Raw genomic sequence first — 19,927 nt, 5'->3', positions numbered from 1 at the left:
AAGTATGAGCATCTCTGCTGAAGCCCTGGCTCCATGGATGCTTCCCTCTGTGCCCTGTTGGTTCACCTTTCAGTCTGCATCAGTCTTGGGTATTAACAAGAAAGTCCAGTGCGCATCCCTCTCAGAGGCTCTGACTACCAAACCCGACTTAAGATGCTTGGGACAGGTGGCAGTCAACAGCTTATTGTGTTGAAGTCTACAGGTTAGGAAACTTGAACACAATCTCGGGAATGGTACACACTAGGAGTTGTATAAAAACCCTAGGTGTGGGCCCTTTGTGAATGTGTTGTCAAGAACCGAGCACTGGGGCTGGGTGAAGTGCTTGCTGTGCGGGATCTGAGTTCGGATCCCCAGCACCCATGTGAGAAGGTAGGCTTGCATATCTATAATCCCAATGCTGGAAAGGGGCAGAGACAGATGCATCTCTGGGGAGGGGAGCTTGCTGGTCAGCCACTCTTGTTGAATTGTGAGCTCCAGGTTCAATGAGAGAACCTGCCTCAAAAAATAAGGTGGAAAGCAACAGTGTAAGACACTCAACATGGCTCCACACAAACAAACACACATGTACACATACCCTCATGCACACATATACATACAAAGTGCACATGCCTCATCTGGTATTAGCTGGATCTGGTTGTAGTGGTACATACTATAATCCTAGCACTCACGAGAGTGAGGGTATAAATTCAAGGCTACTCTGGATTCCATAGTGGTAGTAACTATAATATACAGAAATTAATACACTGTATAGATTTTCTCCTAGGAAGCTTATTATTAAGCATTTGTTAGCATGCTATTGCCCATTCATGAGAACTTACTATCTTTACACACCCTGTTTGTATAAATGGACTGGGTCTCAGAAAAATGTTCAAGCTGCCCATTTGTGAATACTGCCTATCTTTCCTATCATAATAATCACTGTGAATTAATGGAGCTTCTAATAGCTTCCAAAAGATATGGATTATTAACTGTCCACTTAAGTTTCAAGTATAATACATTAGTATTCTAATTAATATAGTACTAATACTCTCACTAATATAGTATTATAGAATACTAACTGGCATAGTAGACTGATACTTATCTGTCTCACTACTGCTGATGAAATGTTTGAAAGTAGATCATAAAATCTACTTTATCTACTGAGGCAAGGTATCCTCAGACTTCACCTAGACACTTTCAAAGGAGTCTTTTACCACACAAATATTTATTAATTATTGCATGTGAGCACCCAGGTAAAGTGCAGTGGGAAATCCAAAAGCAAGAAGATAAGGGGCCATTGTGGGCAATGTTAAGAATAAAGACCCCTCCCCCAGTCTCCTCTGTTCCCTCCTGGGGGGCTGAAGTAGAAGAACAAGTCATGGGGAGAATTTGGCTCCAAAAGCAGCTCCCTCAGAGAGTTCCAGAAGCCAAGCAGATCCTGGTAAGCAACTGGAAGGAAATGGTGGTAGAGAGGACAAAGTGAGAGGGGTGGAAGAAAAGTCTCGACAGGATAAGAAGCATTGAGTGGACTTCCCTTGTAAGGTTTCTGAATGGTCATAATTAGTATGCAGACTGGGCTGCAGTTCCAAGTAAAGGATGGTACATGCAAAAGGCAAGAAACGTGTGTAGCATGCCACGTTTTAGAGTTTGCAAGGTCCCTAGGTACAAGGAGGTTTGTGGCCTTCTGAGTGGATATCATCATGATTGTGTGCAGGTCACTGAACTGTGGTTCTCGGGTTCTGTGACTACAAAAGAGGGAGGTTGCGCTATGCAAATCTCACCCAGACATCTCTTCTTATCTTTGACACAGTGGGACTAGTTAGTTAAGGATGCTTTGCCCCCAGGTCAGAAGCCTGGCTCCCTGGTAACTTCTCTGAGCCACAGCCCCAGCCTGATGATGCACCAACACTTAGCAAATGCAGTCCTAGACTTTGTCCTGGGTATCAGTGATTCTCCTGCAGAGGACACACCTCCATAAGAAAAACAGGGCAGAGTCAAAGAAGAAACATTCCACCACATTCTCCTCTGTTGATGAAACGGGACAAAGTAAAAATGAGCAAAAACTGTTTGGTCAGTAGGAAGACTCAAAGATAACAAAAGATTAAAGTTCCAAGTTCTAAAGTAGTTGAGGATGGTAAGTTTCATGATTCATAGGCTCCTCAGAGGCCCAGGAATTTGACATTTAAATCATTTCAGCTAATTCATCTTTGGTACTGTTGAAATATGAGTGGCGGGGCTGCGTCCCTGGCACCCGGCCGCCTACATGGCTAGCTCTAGCTTATGCCCCGAAATAATTACACGGAAACTGTATTCTTTTAAACACTGCTTGGCCCATTAGTTCCAGCCTTTTCTCGGCTAACTCTCGCACCTGGACTAGCCCATTTCTAATAATCTGTGTAGCCCCCGAGCTGGCTTACCAGGAATGACCTTAATCTGCGTCTGCCTGGAGTGGGAGAATCATGGCGACTCCTGACTCAGCTTCTTTCTCCCAGCATTCTGTTCTGTTTACTCCTCCCACCTGTGTTTTAACCTATGAGGGCCAAGCAGTTTCTTTATTGCTTAACCAATGAAATCAACAGATTGATATATGACACTCCTACATCATGGTACTTTGACTACAGTAGGGATATAAGATCATGGGACTAATAATTGAGAAGCACAGGAGGCGTTAGAATCTAGGGTTCCATCATGTATCAGGGGATACCACATGGAAAGTGCTAAGTCATTCTATGTGCTGAAAAGGTCTAGGAATGTGACCGCATATGCAAGAGGGACCCACACAAATCTTCCGAGGATCTCTTGCTTACAGAGGATGAACTAAAAGTGAGATACAAATTACACAGGATGCAAACAGAAGCAAGCAAGCTCATCACACATACGTAAGTGTGATCATGTGGGCACAACTTTATATACTCTGAGGTATACGTACATTCACATTCCCCTCTCAGGACTCATTACCAAAAGAAGGATTTCTTTCTAAAGGAAGAAACTCATAAGCTTTAAAACTGTACATTTTCAGTGTGTTTATTATGCAGTCCAGGATAGCCTTGAACTTAGACCCTCACTCTTGTGAGTGTTGAAATGATAACATGTATCACGACATCCATATCCAGCCAATACCAGAAGAAGTATGTATATGTGTGCGTGAGGGTATGTGTACATGTGTGTTTGTTTGTGTGGAGCCATGTTGAGTGTCTTCCACTGTTGCTTTCCACCCTATTTTTTGAAGCAGGTTCTCTCATTGAACCTGGAGCTCACAATTCAACAAGAGTGGCTGACCAGCAAACTTCCCTCCCCAGAGATGCATCTGTCTCTGCCCCTTTCCAGCATTGGGATTATAGATATGCAAGCCTACCTTCTCACATGGGTGCTGGGGATCCGAACTCAGATCCCGCACAGCAAGCACTTCACCCAGCCCCAGTGCTCGGTTCTTGACAACACATTCACAAAGGGCCCACACCTAGGGTTTTTATATAACTCCTAGTGTGTACCATTCCAGAGATTGTGTTCAAGCTTCCTAACCTGTAGACTTCAACACAATAAGCTGTTGACTGCCACCTGTCCCAAGCATCTTAAGTCGGGTTTGGTAGTCAGAGCCTCTGAGAGGGATGTGCACTGAACTTCCTTGTTAATACCTGAGACTGAAGCAGACTGAAAGGTGAACAAACAGGGCACAGAGAAATACAGCCCTGGAACACAAAACCAGAACAAAACAAAAAAACTTAACAAAGATTAGCTTTGGATTTTGCAAAGCAATTACACTGCTCCCTTGCTTATTTCTTAATTCCTTGCAATCATTTCCTACTTTTATCTTTATGAATTCTATCACTCCCCATTCTTTGAGTTTATTTTCTCAGTTTTATTCAGAGCTTTGATTTCAAAGATTAGTTAACTCATTTTTTAAATCTTGTTTGTTTTTTCCTAATAAGTACAATAATGATAACTATTTCTCCAAGTATGGTTATATATCATTGGTTTTTAACATGTACTTTCTAAATCATTTTTATTTATTTTTCTTCAATTTAAGTGTTTCAAAGAAGTAGATTTATTACCTTATTTTTGCAGATTAGGGTTCAAAGAGCACACTCGAATTTTGTTTTGTTTCTACTAGGGTTTTAATGCTTATATGTTCAGAAAACATTGCCCATGTAATCTATCATTTCAGATTGATTAACTTTCTATAATACACAATCAGGGTTTTTTTCTGATTTTTGCAATGTACTCTTGAAAGAGCCAATATTGTTTGTTAGTTAAATTGGTTAAGTCAAATTTATCTCATCTTTATATTCTTATTTTTAATGTACTGATTTGCTGATTTATAACAACATATATTAAAGACCACTCAGAATGTAAAGCCACCCATTCATCCTCATATTTTAAATGTTTATATATTTAGAAGCTATGTTGTCAGGGTCATAAAGGTTTGTTTGATTAATATACCCTCATATCAGTCTTAGTAATAACCGACTTGTGCTATCTTCAGTCTGACATTATCACTGCCAAATTTGTTCTATTTTGGTTCTTGTTTTCCTTTTATACTTTTTTTTTTCCAATTCTTTCATTCCAACCTCTGGTGGCTTCATTCTCCTTGCAGGAGAAAGCAGAACGAACTGTTCTGGGCAGTGCAAACTCCAGCCTGTCTCCTGTGAGTTAGGTGAAAAACAGAACATGTTCTCCCTCTGGCAGAGCTTCAGCCGGCCTCCCAGGGAGAGAGATTGATTCACCTGGATGTCACAGCGACCAGAGGACCGTCCCAGCCGCTCCCCATTGACTGTCCCTGCCTAAAGGCAGACACTTCAGCTGCTCACTGTGCAGTTATGCCAGGGGTGCAGGAGGGAGAGGCAGTCAGAAAACTCTGGTGCTGCTGTTCAGAACCCAACCTAATCACCCCGAAACTGCCCCAGGGCATCCTTGGGACCATGTTCAACTTTTCAAAGTGTTCAACTTTGCAGAAATTATTTCTTACATGTGTTTTAAGTTGTGAGTTCCTTTGCTTGTTTTGTTTGTTTTGTTTTGTTTTCCTGTTTGGTTGGTTTTTGGAGTAAGGGTTTCTCTGAATAGCCAAAGCTGTTGGCTGTCCTAAAATTAACTCTATTGTCCAGGCTAGCCTCAAACTCAGAGATCCACCTGCCTCTGCCCACCTCCCCAATGCTGGGACTAAAGGCAAGAACCACCATGCCCAGTTAGTGAGTTCCTTTTTAATCTGACCTCAATTATCTTCATCTTCCTTAAGATCATAAAATGGTTTTTGGCTAAATATTCCCTTGTTGTTTACAATATGGCAGGGTTTTTGAGAAGGGGTGGGGGATCTTGGAATTGAACCTAAAACCTTGCACATGCTAGATAAGCACTCTATCAAGGAGCTACATTCTTGACCTTTATAAACTTAAAAAGGGGGCAGGGTCTCATTAATCTGGTCAATCTGGACTTGAACTTGTGATCCTCCTGCCTTGATCTCTTGGGTAGCTGGGATTATAAACCTGGACCACCAAGCACAGTTCTAACATGGCTTCACAGCAATATTTGTATCATTTTTTTATTCTTGAGGTAAGTGGAAGAAACTATAAGGATTTCTATAATGCTTAGTCCATATATCAAATTATTTCTTTAGCCAAAAATAAGATCCTGGAGCAAAATATAAAAACATTTTAGGGGCTTGCTACATACTGACAATTGCTTTCTAAAAGCTACTACTACTATCAGAAATTCCTCCATCAGAATCTTCGCTTATTGCTTAGGACAGAGGAGAAGAAGCTGGACATTAAGTGGTGAGCTTGGTAAAAATACAAACATCTATGAATGTAGCTCAGTTGGTAGAGTGTTGACACGCACAAACCGTGGGTTTGAGTCTCAACACTACACACATAGCTGACACAGGTCTGTAATTCCAGCATTCAGGAACTGAAGGAAGGATGCTCAGAACTTGAACATCATTCTGGGCTACAGAGTAAGTATTGGTCTACTCTAAGATACATGAGACACATCTAAGAAAAAATTAAGTATAAGTAACATATAATAAACTACACATTTAAAACATATAATTTGATGGGTTTGGGCACATGTGAAATCATCATCATGATCAAGAAGGCAGATTTATGAATAACCTCCAACAGTTCCTTCTATTCTATCCTTCTACACCCCCTCTTTCTGCTCCCCTGCCTGATTCCCCCTCCCTTTTTTGGATAGCCATGAATTCTTATTTTTAACACTACTGAATAATTTGTATTTTCTAAAAATTCATATAAATAGAAAAAATGTATAAGTATATAAATCTCTAGTATTCCAGCATAGTTTCCTTGAGATTTCCCCATGTTATTATATAAATCAATAGTTTACTCTTTGTTCATTACCAACAGTATTTTGCTATAAGAATATACGATTGTTGGGCCTGGTGGCACTTTCTCTTTTTACGATTTGTCCACTTTGTTCACTTCATGTGAGTCAAGTCGTGTAGGATGCATCACCTTGTGACTCACTTGGCACAGTGTCCTTGAGGCTCATCCACGTTGTGATGACTGACAGGATTTCCTCCTCCTTGAAAGGAGAAGCTGATCAGAGACTAGTAGTTGGTTAAAGTGCTAGGAGTGACTGTCGTGTGCTCAGACCCAAACAACACAGCTGTATATGATCCACCCTGCAAGGCTCAGGAAACGTGGTAGAAGAGAGGGAAGTAAGAACTGAGAGCTGAGGGGTGATGAGAACCATTGTCAAATGCTGTCTTCTGGACTGGCTGTGGCCATTGCAGTCATGAGCTCAAGGAAGCTGTGCCTGCCAGCACAAGAGCCTTACAAGTTGGGGCCCATTGGCATCCCAGCACAGATAGGCAAAGGGACTCAGGAGCCCCCTCATGCTCATGAAGCGACTCTAATTAGAATCCAGTGACATCAACAACATCAGCAACAAACACAGGTGCATGAAATCAGGGAAGGGACTCATGGAGGAGAGTAAGGGGTTCAGAGGGAGAGGAGTAAGAGAAGGAAATAGGGGAAACAACCCAAATAAATACATACGTGTACACGATTGCCAAAGAATAAACCAATAAATTAAAAAATAATAGAGCATCAACATAGCATGTGAGGATTCCAAGGGGTTTTACAATAGTATAATTAGGTTTTAAAAAAATAAGAGGTGAGAAACTGCTGACAATTTTCTACATTGATGAAAACTTCAAACCCAAGTGCATATTTGCCAAGTTTCCTATTATTGCTATAAATAGCCACAAACTTAGTGGTTTAGGACAATACATATCATGGCTCTGGAGGGCAGAAGTCTAAAAGGGTCATGGAGACTAAAATCAAACTTTCAATAGAGCTACTTCATTTTTAGAGGATTCAGAGGAAAACCCACCCCCAGGCCTACTCTAGACTTTATGTGTTGCTTGCTTATGTCTGCAGGTTTCTAACTTTATTTTCATTGACACATCCCATTTTCTTACTCTGACCTGATGCCCCCCATTCATAAGGATTTTGGGGAATATATTGACTTTCAGTATATAGGCCAGGAGAATCCACCATCTGAAGATCTTTAACTGTCATGAAAGTCCTAAGTTATTAAAACATTAAATGCCATATTCTGCAGTCTTTGAAAGATATGAAGAATGTCTATCTAACTAAAATGTATCGCTATATATCTAGAAAATCTAACTAACATGACTACAAACTTGACTATTATGATTATCTATTAACAACCTATATACATTACATTTTTACATAAACTACATAATCACAATACCTTAATCAAAAGCAGAAATACATATACATATAACGAAATTGACCTTAAATTTCTATCAATAAAGCAAAATCTATACTAATACAAATTATTCATATCTATATCATATCCCCCTTTAAATGTAAAAGAACGTTTATAAACCATATTTGGGAACATGGGCGCAGTTTTTTCTCTCCAAACTGCTTCCTGCTGAATGGGGGCGTCGTTAATTAGGTCTTTCATGGTATAATCTGTGTGCTAGTTCCATCTCAGTTGGCAGTTGAGCGAAGCAATTTTCTGAAGATGTTCACAACAACCCTTCAGGAGGGCATGGTCCATCATACCATATCGGAATAGAAGAAATGAACAGGGTCTCATCCTCTGTGAAAACAAAAGAAGAATCTCTTTTCCAAAGTATCATATCCTTAGATCCAAATTTTAAAGTCAAGGCATTTTCAAAATATCTATGTTGGATTAGTTCACCAGCATTTATAAACAAATATCTTTTAGCAGCTGTTGGTCCTTCCTCAGCATTCAAATGATTCAAATAGAGCATAATAGCATACAGTATCAAAATTCTCTGTGTATTTTCCATCTTTGTGCGCTTTATTTTAACCTCTATTTTGTTTATTTTTACTTTTATTTTTTGCTTTTTGAGACAGGTTCTCTGTATCTTTGACCTAGAATAACTCTGTAGACCAGGCTGTCCTTGAACTCTCAGAGATCCGCCCGTCTCTGCCTCCCAGGCATTGGGATTAAAGGTGTATGCTACTACACCTTGAACTCACGGAGACCTGTTTGTCCCTGTCTTCTAGGCACTGGGATTAAAGGCGTGTGCTACCACATCTTGAAGTCACAGAGGTCAATCTCCCTCTTTCTTCCTTTTTTTTTTTTTTTACTTTTAAGAACTTTTAACTTTTAGCTTACATATATTTTTAACACACTGTAAATCATTTAAAAATTTTCTTTGTCTTTGACACTCTCTTTACTGTATCTCTCTCTGTTTTTCTGACCACATGAGTCTTTAATTTACCAAGCAATCTCAGTAGGACTAAAGCCGTGGCTTTGCTGGCTAGATGTAGCCCCATTCCTTAGCTTTCTGCCATTCCAACCATGTGGCTGAGGTACCGGCCAGATCCGCATTCAGTGCCACAAGTCTACAGTGTTTCAAGGTCCCTGCCAGCAAGAGAGCTTCAGCAGCCTGTGCTTGCAAACCGCACGAACTGCCTGAGTAAAAGTGTCAGAGTTTGCCCTGGAAGGACATATGGAACAGCAAGGAAGAGCAAAGGGTGTTGAGGTTTCCCAAGATCAAATTCTTGGTGCAGGAGAATATGCTGATCCACAGGTCCAAGCTCTTTATGACGATGAAGTACTGTGTCTATGTCACCAAGCAGCTTTAAATGCTTGGAATAGGATACAAGATCCAGCAAAAAGGGTTGAATCATATACCAGAATTAGGCAGGAGGGCCGGCTACAGAGAGAGGAGAGGGAAGTGGCTGCTTTTTTAAAGGGAGAGAGACCACGCCCCACCTTGGGCGCCATTTTGTAGTGATAAGAGCGGCGGGGCTGCATCCCCAGCACCCCGGCCGCCTGCTAGCTTATGCCCGAAATAACAACACACAAACTGTATTCATTTAAACATTGCTTGGCCCATTTCTATTCATCTGTGTTGCACCCCAAGGTGCGCTTACCGGGAAGATTCTAGCCTACGTCCATCCTGGGTCGGAGCTGAATCGCATGTGTGTCAGAGAGCAGAGCTCTCACGTCTGCCCAGGAGAGCGGATCATGGCCTCTCTCTCTGAGGCATCTTACCTCACTTCCTCTTCCTCCCAGCATTCTGTTCTGTTTACTCCACCCACCTATGTTCTAAGCTATGAGGCCAAGCAGTTTGTTTATTACTTAACCAATGAAATCAACAGATTGATATATGACACTCCCACATCATTTAACCTTATCTGCCAAAGCCCAAATTGCAGTATAAGATCACAACCAGTTATGGCTTGAGTGTTCTACAGAAGTTATGTTAAGGTCCTAATGAAAAAGACAGAAATATGGAACACCACATGAAAACACATCTGGGGAGAGATAGCCATGTGAGGTCGGAGGTAGATATTAGAATTGTGCTTTTAAAGAACAAAGAATATTAGGTGCTACTAGCAGAAGGACTAGATGACAAGAAGCCCCTCACCCCTGGGAGGGGAAGGTGCTGAGGGATCAGAGGCTTCTTTCAGCCACACATCTTTGTTTTATTGTTTTAGAGATAGTTTCAGAATATATATTCTGTTGTGATTTAAAGGTGTGAGGCTCCCATAGGGTCACATGTTCGAACACTTAGTCCCCAGATGGCAATGCTGCCTGGGAAACTTGTAGAATCTCTAGGAGATAGAACCTTGCTGAAAAAAAGAAAATGAATCACAGGGGACAAGCTTTGAGGCTACGTAGCCCAGTCCCAGTTCATGTTCACCTTCTGCTTTGTGAATAGAGAATGTGATTTGGCCAGCCAGCCTTCTGCTCCTTCCACTGCGCCTTCCCTGCCATTGTCATAGCTTCCTACTGCGATGGACTGTATCCCTTGGAACTGTAAACCAAGATAAGACCTTTCTCCTTCAAGTTGTTACTTTTTATGCCATTAGTGAAAAAGTAACTAAGATAACATGTATCTTTGGCTTAGTGCAATCTGTCTGCAAGGGACATTAGGCAGTTTCTGAATTGTATAAGAACATTAACTGTATACTGTCCTTCATTTCCTCTTGGACATAGGGCTATTACCTTTTACCTTTATAATATGATAGTTACGTTGCTATCATTCTTATGTGCATGTTGCCACTTTAAAGTTAACACAAGAAGGAAGAACTTATATATTTTCACATATAGTCACCACTTTCAGTGCTCTTTGGTCCGTACTGTGGATACAGATGCATTCAACTCTCATTTTCTTTCTGCCTGCCTGTAAAATTTCTTGTAGTGAAATCTACTTCTGATGAATATTTCTGGTTCCGTTACCTGAAAATATTTATTCCCTTTTATTTTCTATCTAATTTTCTTTTATGGGATATAGATTTTTTTATATTGTATATTCTGATTACAATTTCCCCTCCCCCAACTTCTCCCAGATCGTCCCCACCTCCCCCTCCATCTGAATCCACAACCTCTCTGTCTCTTGTTAGAAAACAGGCATCTAAGAAATAATAACAAAATAAGATAAAACAGAAACAAAGAAATCAAAAGAGAAAAAAATAACAAATGGACAAAAAAGAAACAAAGAAAAAACACAAGAAACACATATAGACACAAAGACATATGCATTCACAACACACACAGAAATCCCTTAAAATAGAAAATAAAACCATAATGCATATGCAAAAGGCCTGTATAGGTATTTTTAATGCCCTAGCAGAGCAGTATGAGACAAAGAACCTCTAAAAATGCCTTTGGGTGTTTTATGTTTGCCATCTACTGCTGGGCATGAAACTTGCCCCTAAGAGTGGTCTGTGTCCCCAGTGAGGCTCAATTGGGAAAGGCTCATTTTTCCTTTGTGAGCAGTTATCACTGAGAGAGAGAGATGACTGGCTAGGGATGGGGGCTTGTGTCCACTTCCCCTCTGAGTGCCGAGTCACTTTGTCTTTGAAGGATATTCCCTTATGTGTAGTGAAAAGTAGACAGTTTGCATCTTCATTCTTTTAAAATCACTGCTGGTTTGTTTCTCTTTTGATTTTTTATGACTAGAAGTCCTCTGTTATCCTGGCCTGTTTCTCTATATTTAGGACATCTCTTTTCTTTGGATGGTGTGATAATGTTACTGTGTATCAGTGCCCTTTAATCATTTGAATCTCATATGCCTTAGTTTGGTTTTCTTCACATTTCTGGGACTTAAAAGTTTCTTGCATTTCTTGGCTCTGTAGTGTAGTTGGGAGAATAACAGCCACCCACCATTGTTCCTATCTTATTCCACACACCTCCACCCAACAGGGTCCCTATCCTAACTCCACACACCTCCACCCAACAGGGTCCCTATCCTAACTCTGTTTACCTCCTGACCTGCTTTCCCAGAGTTGCTAAAAGCATGATCAGAGAGCAGTTCTCAACCTGTGGGTCACGACCCCTTTGGAGGTCAATGTCAGATATCCTGCATATCAGATAATTACATAACAATTCATAACAGCAGCAAAATTACAGTTACTAAGTAGCAACAAAAAGTTTCAGGGTTGGAGGTCACCACAACATGAGTGACTGTATTAAAGGATCACAGCGTGGGGAAGATTGAGAATCACTGGCTTAAAGTAACTGAAATTCCTTCTCTCCCATTCAGGAGGCTGAAAACCCAGAGACAGGATGTCAGTGTGTTTCAGAGGTCTCTCTAACCAAGACTAAAAACAGGAATTGTGTCTGGTGTCACCTGCCATCCTGTGTCAATCAAGACTATCCTGTTTGCATTTGATTTCATTTATTTATATTTTGATAGTTGTTATTGTTATATCTTCAAGTTCACTAGTCTTTTCTTCAAAGCTTAGTCTTCCACTAATGCTCTAGGATGTGTCTTCACCTTTCCTTTTATAGACCTCAGTGCTCGAAGTGTGATTTGGACTTTGCTTTCCTATCACTACTTTTTATTTATTTGAGCACATGGCCTAAGTTTTAAAACTTACTTTATATTTGTTGTCTACCAATTGTAACACTTTGTCAATTCCAGGCCAGTATTGATTTTTTCCCCTCATTACATATTGTTTCCCTGCTTTCTTTTTCATGCCTGTTAATTTTTTAAAAAGCAGATTCTACCTGTTATAAGTAGTCTGTGGTTTGGTGCCAGGCATCAATACTTTATTCTGGAAGCTTTATTCTGGGAGACAATTCGGTTATAAAGAAACAGCCTTGCTCTTTTTTGTTGCTTTCTTGTGACTTTGGAGAGGACAGAGGCAGCATGTGGCCTAGAGCTAGCTAATTATGTCCCTCCTCTCAAGCAAGGCTCCTCATGACTACTGCCCGGCTCTGCAGTCTGTCTGGTGGAACCGGCACTTTCCCTGCCCTGTGTGAGAAGCAAGTGGTTCTTCCAAGTGGTTCTTCTCCTGTCATGATACTTTCCTCGTAGGCATAGGCCGCTACCTTAAAAAATATTATCACCTATATTATGTCCTTCTTTGTTTCGGGTGAAAGAGTAAACCAAACCTTATTCTATCTGGACAGTAATAACAAGTTTCTTTCTTTCTTTTTTTTTTTTTTTTGGTGGGAGTAGCTTTTCTTCATATAACTCCACTATCAAGCACAGACAGAATGCAAAGCCCTTGTCGATTGTAAGTGGGAAATGGCCTGCAGCCTGCCAAAGCCTGTCCCTATAGCTGCTTCTTTAGTGAGCCCAGCAGTCCCAAGGCTGTCTCCTTGTTCTCAGGGATGCACAGGCCTAATTTAAAAGCCACAAGATCAAAGTCTTCATTTCTACACCTGAAGAAACTCAAGAGTCTAGCTATTTATGTCACCTGCCCATGGTCACATGGTTAACGCCTAGCCCCGTGGTTCTCAACCTTCCTAACGCTGCGCCCCTTTAATACAGTGCCCCATGTTGTGGTGGCCCCAACCATAAAATTATTTTCATTTCTACCTCATAACTGTAATTTTGCTACTATTATGAATTGTCATATAAATATCTGATATGTGACCACCAAAGGAGTCATGACCCACAGGCTGAAAACCACTGGCCTAGACCATAAGATAAAAAGGAATACTGGCTACATCTGCATAAAGGCCTCATTGCTAGATCTGCCTCAGTACTTTTAAGTTTCAAGAAGCCTATGAGAATAAAAAAGGGAAAGTTTAGGAATTCACAAAGAGGACTTCATGCTAATAGCTCCCCATAATGCCTTCCCTTTAGAGTTCGATTTACTTCCCAAAGCCCCATCTCCTTGGAAAGGCCTTCAAGCCCTGGCTTCACTCCTAGTGCCTCTAGCAAAGACCAAGCTGAATATGCACCTCCCACCTGAGGACTAGCCCAAGTACCGGAGTCACAAGCAGGCATTGTGTCTACATTGCCATCTGAAATCCGGTGGAGCAGTAGTCTCTGTGATGCACCAGATATTTAAAAAGAGCCCCCTAGAATGGTGTGTTTGTGAGAACTGACAAAAATTCCTGGGAACAAAGGGTCTCAATCTCCCATTCACACGGCACAGATTCCATTTTGCCTTAAACGTCGTGAGGGAGTATAGTGCTCAGGAAGGATTGACCAAACAGAAGCCAATGCTCTGTGCCTGCACTGCAAACAATGAAACAGGAAGGACCCAGGTGCCAAAAGCAGCTACCTCAGACGTTGACATACTAGATGAGTCTGGATTTGCCACTCAATGAATCTCAAATTCCTTGATTTAAACAGCACTCACAGAACCTGCCCCTGCTTGCCTTTCCAAGAACCTGGGAGCTATAGCTGGATTTAAAAAATAATTTGTAAGTTCTTTCGAATGCCATGGAGAAAGAACAGCATAAATACATGGCATTGCTATTGTTAAGCACACTTAAATGCGGTTAAACTCTCTCACACACATGCAACCACACTCGAATATTTACAATTTTACACCGAAAGGGATCACCCACAGATTACTTACTCTTTTCCCTGATCAATTTTTCAAATGGCAGAACGGTTAAGTGGTCTGGAATCTTACTGTATTGTATCTCTCTATAGTTCAGAGCTTGGGATGCGCTGAGAACACCTTTCACAGCAATGAGAACTGAAGAAGTCTTAACACAACATGGTGATTTCCCCACTTACTCCATTACTGTATTTCCTTGGAAGTCAATGTGAGACTTCAATACAGGAAGCGCAGTCATCCAGTGACTGGTAACTTGGTTTGAACACCCAAAGCTGCTGCTTATGGCCGTACCAGTGTAAATGGGCCTTTGAGAATCGTGCTGGGCTGTACCCCACTCTCCAGCATACATGGCTGCCTTCATTCTGCTTTGATACGAGAAGAAAACAAAGAGTCAGGAATGAAAGTGTGGAAATTGCAAGCACCCAAGGATATAAAAATATCCAGAATTTTACAAAAGATGTATATTCAAATAAAAGTTTTGTATAATCTGCATATAAAATATAGTACATTTGCCTATGTAGAGAATATATTGCATTTACCCACATTAACAACACATATTTAACACATATATTATATGGAAACATTCATTGAACCCTAATACTAGACACATAGTACATATTGCATAAATACTTCCAATCAATGAATGAAAATATATAGGGTGTTATGGCTACACACAGTGGCAATGAATTCCTATTGATTTTAATCAAGATAAAGACAGAAAATAGTTTATATTCATACTGGTCAACAATATCCATGGTCTTCCTACAGGCCAAAACTGTCAATAGTCTATAGGATAACTAGTAACTGAGATCTACAGGCATGGTCATTAGGTATGACCAAACAGCTTTCCAACCAACACGGACCAACTAAATTCTCTTTAATAGGTACTAGAAACTAACTCTTAAAAGTCTACTTCTGTAGCTGGTGAGGAGGCTCAGCAGGTAAGAGAAAGTGTCACCAAGCCTGAGGACCTAAGTTCAAGTCCAGGCTCTCCATGGTGGAAGAGGAGCACCAACTCCAGCAGATTGCCTTCTGAGTTCCAAACATGTCCCGTGACAATGCACACAGCATAATAACAGTATGCACATTTTTAAATAAATAAAAAGGTTTCTAATCCAATTTTGAAAAACCCACAAAGGCAAATGTTAGCTGTCCTCATTACTCTCTAACAAGAATGGCTGTCAAGAACGAAAGGTATTAGAGTCTGGTCAGCTTTCCAGGCCCTTCCGTGACCTCATCCTTTTCCTACAGACCTTAACTGCTTGCTCTGTAGACTGCTTAGCTGGACTTAAAAATTCCTAAAGTCCCTTGAAGTTGTGCATCCATGGATCCAGGCATCGAAATTTTTGACATCTGACTTGTCTCAACAGTTAGGCAGGAAAATACAAGAAGGAGGTAAAAGGAAAACGAACATACACTGACAAAAGGTTTAACGTACTTGTCAACTAAATTTTGGGTTTAGTCACAAGCAATGAGGGAATAATGATAAATGCAGATTTCACAACTCCCATGTTTGGGAAGAAAATACTTTTTTTTCCTTGGGGTTATATTTGTGGTTGTCATCACCGGCTTAGTTGAGTAGATACGGAAACCTCAGCTTCACAGTCTCTTCTCCTCCACCACCCCCCAAAATCCCCTCTCATTATAATATCCTAGGTAAGAACTAAACATTCAAATGTCTCCATTTCTCATGGCTAGTGAAATGTCCCCAGGAGGTCACCCAACCCCACACAGCCAAGGAAATCGGAGCCCAGAGACATTAAATAATATTTCAGAGGCCACCCAGCTAGCCACGACCGGCAGACAGATTAAAAACTTGAAGGTTCCTGACCCCAAGGTCAGCCCCTGGTTTTAGGTAACAGTTTCTGAGGCTGAGGACACTAGGCACACACGCATGAGGCTCGGTGTCTAGAAACCTAAGAGTTGAACAAAGCCCCAGAGGAGCTGAAAGTCAGCGACACTCTAGGGTCTTCGTGGGCACATACGTGTGTTCCTTTCCCTCCATCCCGTCCCTGTCACCACAGCTTTGTTTTAAACTGATGAATTAAGTGTGAGGCTAACTGCCCCTTCTGGGAAGAACGTATTTTCCCAGTCGGGCAGAAGAATCAGGGTGTCTGCGAGATGGTACAGGGTGTTGTTCGAGACACTAATGGGTGACACCTTGCTAGGAAACTGCAGCAGGTTAAGGGCTGGGAAAACATCTGTCTCCAGTGGAGATGGTGACAGCCCCCCCACAAGCCTCAGACACAGCCCAGGCCTGTCAACTCCCAGCTGAAGGAATCTTATCTCCTGGAGGAGGTGCCTCCAGGGAATGGGGTCACCAAAACAGTGTGACCCCAGAGAAAACATTAAGAATACATTTGACAGCAATTTGTAGTAACAGCTTCCTCCTGGTCTAGTCTCAGGGATAGAGCGCTGAAGTGCCTGTCTGCCAGAGTCAGTTTTAATGGTCCTGTCTCTGTAGGTCCTATGATCTGAAGGTAGGGGCAAAAAAGTCAGAGGAAGGTAACGGAATGCAGATCTCAGACACCCCAAAGTCCATGCATCACCCTGTAAAGGAGTTTTGTTGTTTCAAAATCAAAATAATTTGCCTACCTCCCAATACACCCCACTTCCCACCCAAATCTTTACCCCCATCAGAATGGGAATGGTACTCCTAATAGGCTTCTAAAAACGGATCATTTTTCTTCCACGTTATCTGTACTGAACTGTCCTGGGGCTGAAAGGAATCGTAAGAGCCACACACTAGAGAAGCAAGGCATATGTCATCGCTAGCTAGTGAAGAGAAGAGAGCCTGGCACTCCCAACTCTTTCCTTGCGGTTCTCTTGTCTCAACAGACATTTGCTGTGTGCTTTAAAAAAAGAAAAACAGAAAACATGGTCAGCCATGCCCTGCCCTGGCTCTGAAACCTTCTGGCTAAGAAATGGCATCCACCCTTTCAGTTCAAATTCCATGAGACATCTAAGCAAGTCACCAGCCATGACCAATTTCAACAAGAAGGCGTGGATTATCCTCTCAAAGAAAGGGCATGAAATACTCAGGAACAGCGAGGCATTTTACGTGAGATCCCCAGACAAGCCTTGCTTTGGTCCTGATACGCTGAGTTAGGGCCAGCACAGCCACACTCTTCCTTCCTTCATACAAGCTAGAAACATCCCGAAATCATGGACACTGATGAGGGATGCAGGCCTGGCAATTTGGACAGAGTCCTTTAAATTCATGAGTCCTTTAAGAAAATGATCTAAATTTTTCACATACACCCAAACATGCAACCGAATGGGTCTGTTTCTAAGGATGAAACACTTTAGTTCACCAGGGTACCACCTACATCTGCCCCCTCTAGTATTCCAGAGCCCCGAAGTAAGTGTCTCTGTTTCTTTACTCTTCCCCCATCTTCCTGTATACACCTTTCCGTTACTTAAGATATATCCATGGCTTCTCATTGTTTGAAATCAAGAAATGACAGCCCTCACCTCTCTTTCAGTACCAGACACCTTGCTTTTCACACTTGATCTTAGCCAACAGGCTAAGAAGAGATTTGCTTTTCTCTCAGTGATCTCAAGTCTCCATGTTTCTCCAACCCAGAACACCCCACCGTGATCCCTACTGTGTCTAGGCTGCTCTTCCTGCCCTTTCTATCAGGTGATTTTCCCTTCCCAGAGCAATTGTTCTCAGTCTTCCTAAAGCTGCAATCCTTTTAATACAGTTCCTCATGTTGTGGTGATCCCCAACCATAAAATTATTTTGTTGCTACTTCATAGCTGTAACTTGGCTACTGTTAGGAATTATAATATAAATATCTGCTACGTCACGGCTGTAAAAGGGTCATTCAGCCCCCAAAGGGGTTATGGCTAAGAGGTTGAGAATCACTACTCCAGATCTTGCTTTGCCATTATTGTCTTAAGAAAGTTTTCCCTGAACCTCCTCACAGCAAGTCAACGTATTTATCATACAAATTCCTATTGAATCCCTCAGTTCCAGGCACTGTGTTATAAAGGCAATGAAACAATGGATGTATTAGAGAGAAATAGTAAAGAGACAAATAAAAACACTCTGTGAGGTCTGATAGGTGCTAACAGCAACAAATATGGAAAATTAAAGGGAGAGCACGATTTTCGATCAAGTCATCAGGGAAAAAGAGAAACCCGTACCTAAGTGATAAATGAAGAGAAGAACAAAACTATACTACCTAGAGGAAAAAACGCCAGGTAACAAAAATAAGATGTGCAAAGATCCTGAAGACAAGATGTCAGAACTAGGGTAGTTATCATTTAGTTATAATTGATTTCATTACTTTACATCTGATCTCATCATGACCCTAATCATTTAAAAATTCACTTGTGTTATCCGACTGGTACTTCTTGTTTCTCTACAGTGCTATTCCTAAAGGCATATGGACAGGGTTTTCAATTCCTTGTTGAACACTGAATCCCCTTGTGCTGACCTGGTGCCTAGCACACATCAGGTCCTTGATGGTGAGCATTTGCAGAATGAATGAACAAACGATGATTCAATGCACACATGGTAAAACAGCTCCCTAGATGTTCACAGATCATAGGTGTTGCCTGGGCCCCACCCTGTACACTCAGAACTCACCTCCAAATGCCAAGAGCTGCCTCCCTGCAAATCTCCACCAATGATATTATTGATGCTGATGGTGGTGGTTGTTTTTGTTATTGTCGACCATGGCTAATGAGCGCCAGAGAGCCAATCCCTCAGCCCTATACTGGTGATTAACAGGGAGTGTAAAGAGAAACGGGCAGCAGCTCCCTCATTCTTAAAATGAGACTTCTCTAAAGACAGCCAGTTCTGAGACATCTCTTGCACTTTGGGGGCTTTGAAAATGTTCAGACTTCAGAGGCTTTGGGCAATGTTTGGAGGCCTTCTGAATTATCACACAGACTTAGAGAAGACGGGAGGAGATTCTACACGGGTAGCCATCAGAGGTGTGTTTGCTAGCAACCCCCTGTCTGCAAGAGAAACTTCAATCTCAAAATAAAGCCACTGGGGCAGAGTTGAGAAATCCTACCCTAAGGCCCCTCTCTTCAACAGCTTCCCAGGATTTACCAGCAGAGCAAAATTCCAGTTGCTCAAGGTTTGATATGCATCAGTTAAGGACTTTCTTCCCTGCCTTGTCTCACTTCCATACCCTCTGGGGGTGTTTCCTAGGATCAACTACCAAATAAATGACTTGCCTTTACTTCCCTTAGGGAGCCCTTATCAGGACCATCTCTTAAACCTCATCTTTCTCAGCAATCAGCCTTAGAGCTGCCCCTCGCCCCTCGGAGGCCCCAGGGAGCAAGCAGCTCACACAGACACCTGAAAAGAACAGCAGGGACACAAGAGTCTGGGCCACTCCACAGGGAGACTCCTGCTCATTAGAACTGAGCTTCATTCCTACCTCTAGAGTTGGGCTCCTTACGGAGGAGGTACCAGGTCCAGGACAATGTAAAGGATACAGACAGGAAGCTCAGCATGTGTGATCTTGCCCCTGGAGCTCACAGGACCCCTCCTGTGTACACAGCTCAGTTCCTGTTGCCTGCAGATCCAGATGCCAGACCCCCAGCTCCTTCTCCAGCACCATGCTTCCCACCCTGGTGATAAGGGACTAAACCTCTGAAACTGTAAGCCAGCCCCAGTTAAATGTTTTCCTTTATGAGCGTTGCTA

This window comes from Microtus pennsylvanicus, chromosome 6 (assembly GCF_037038515.1).
Source record: "Microtus pennsylvanicus isolate mMicPen1 chromosome 6, mMicPen1.hap1, whole genome shotgun sequence".
NCBI lineage: Eukaryota > Metazoa > Chordata > Mammalia > Rodentia > Cricetidae > Microtus > Microtus pennsylvanicus.
This window is presented reverse-complemented; position numbering follows the sequence as displayed.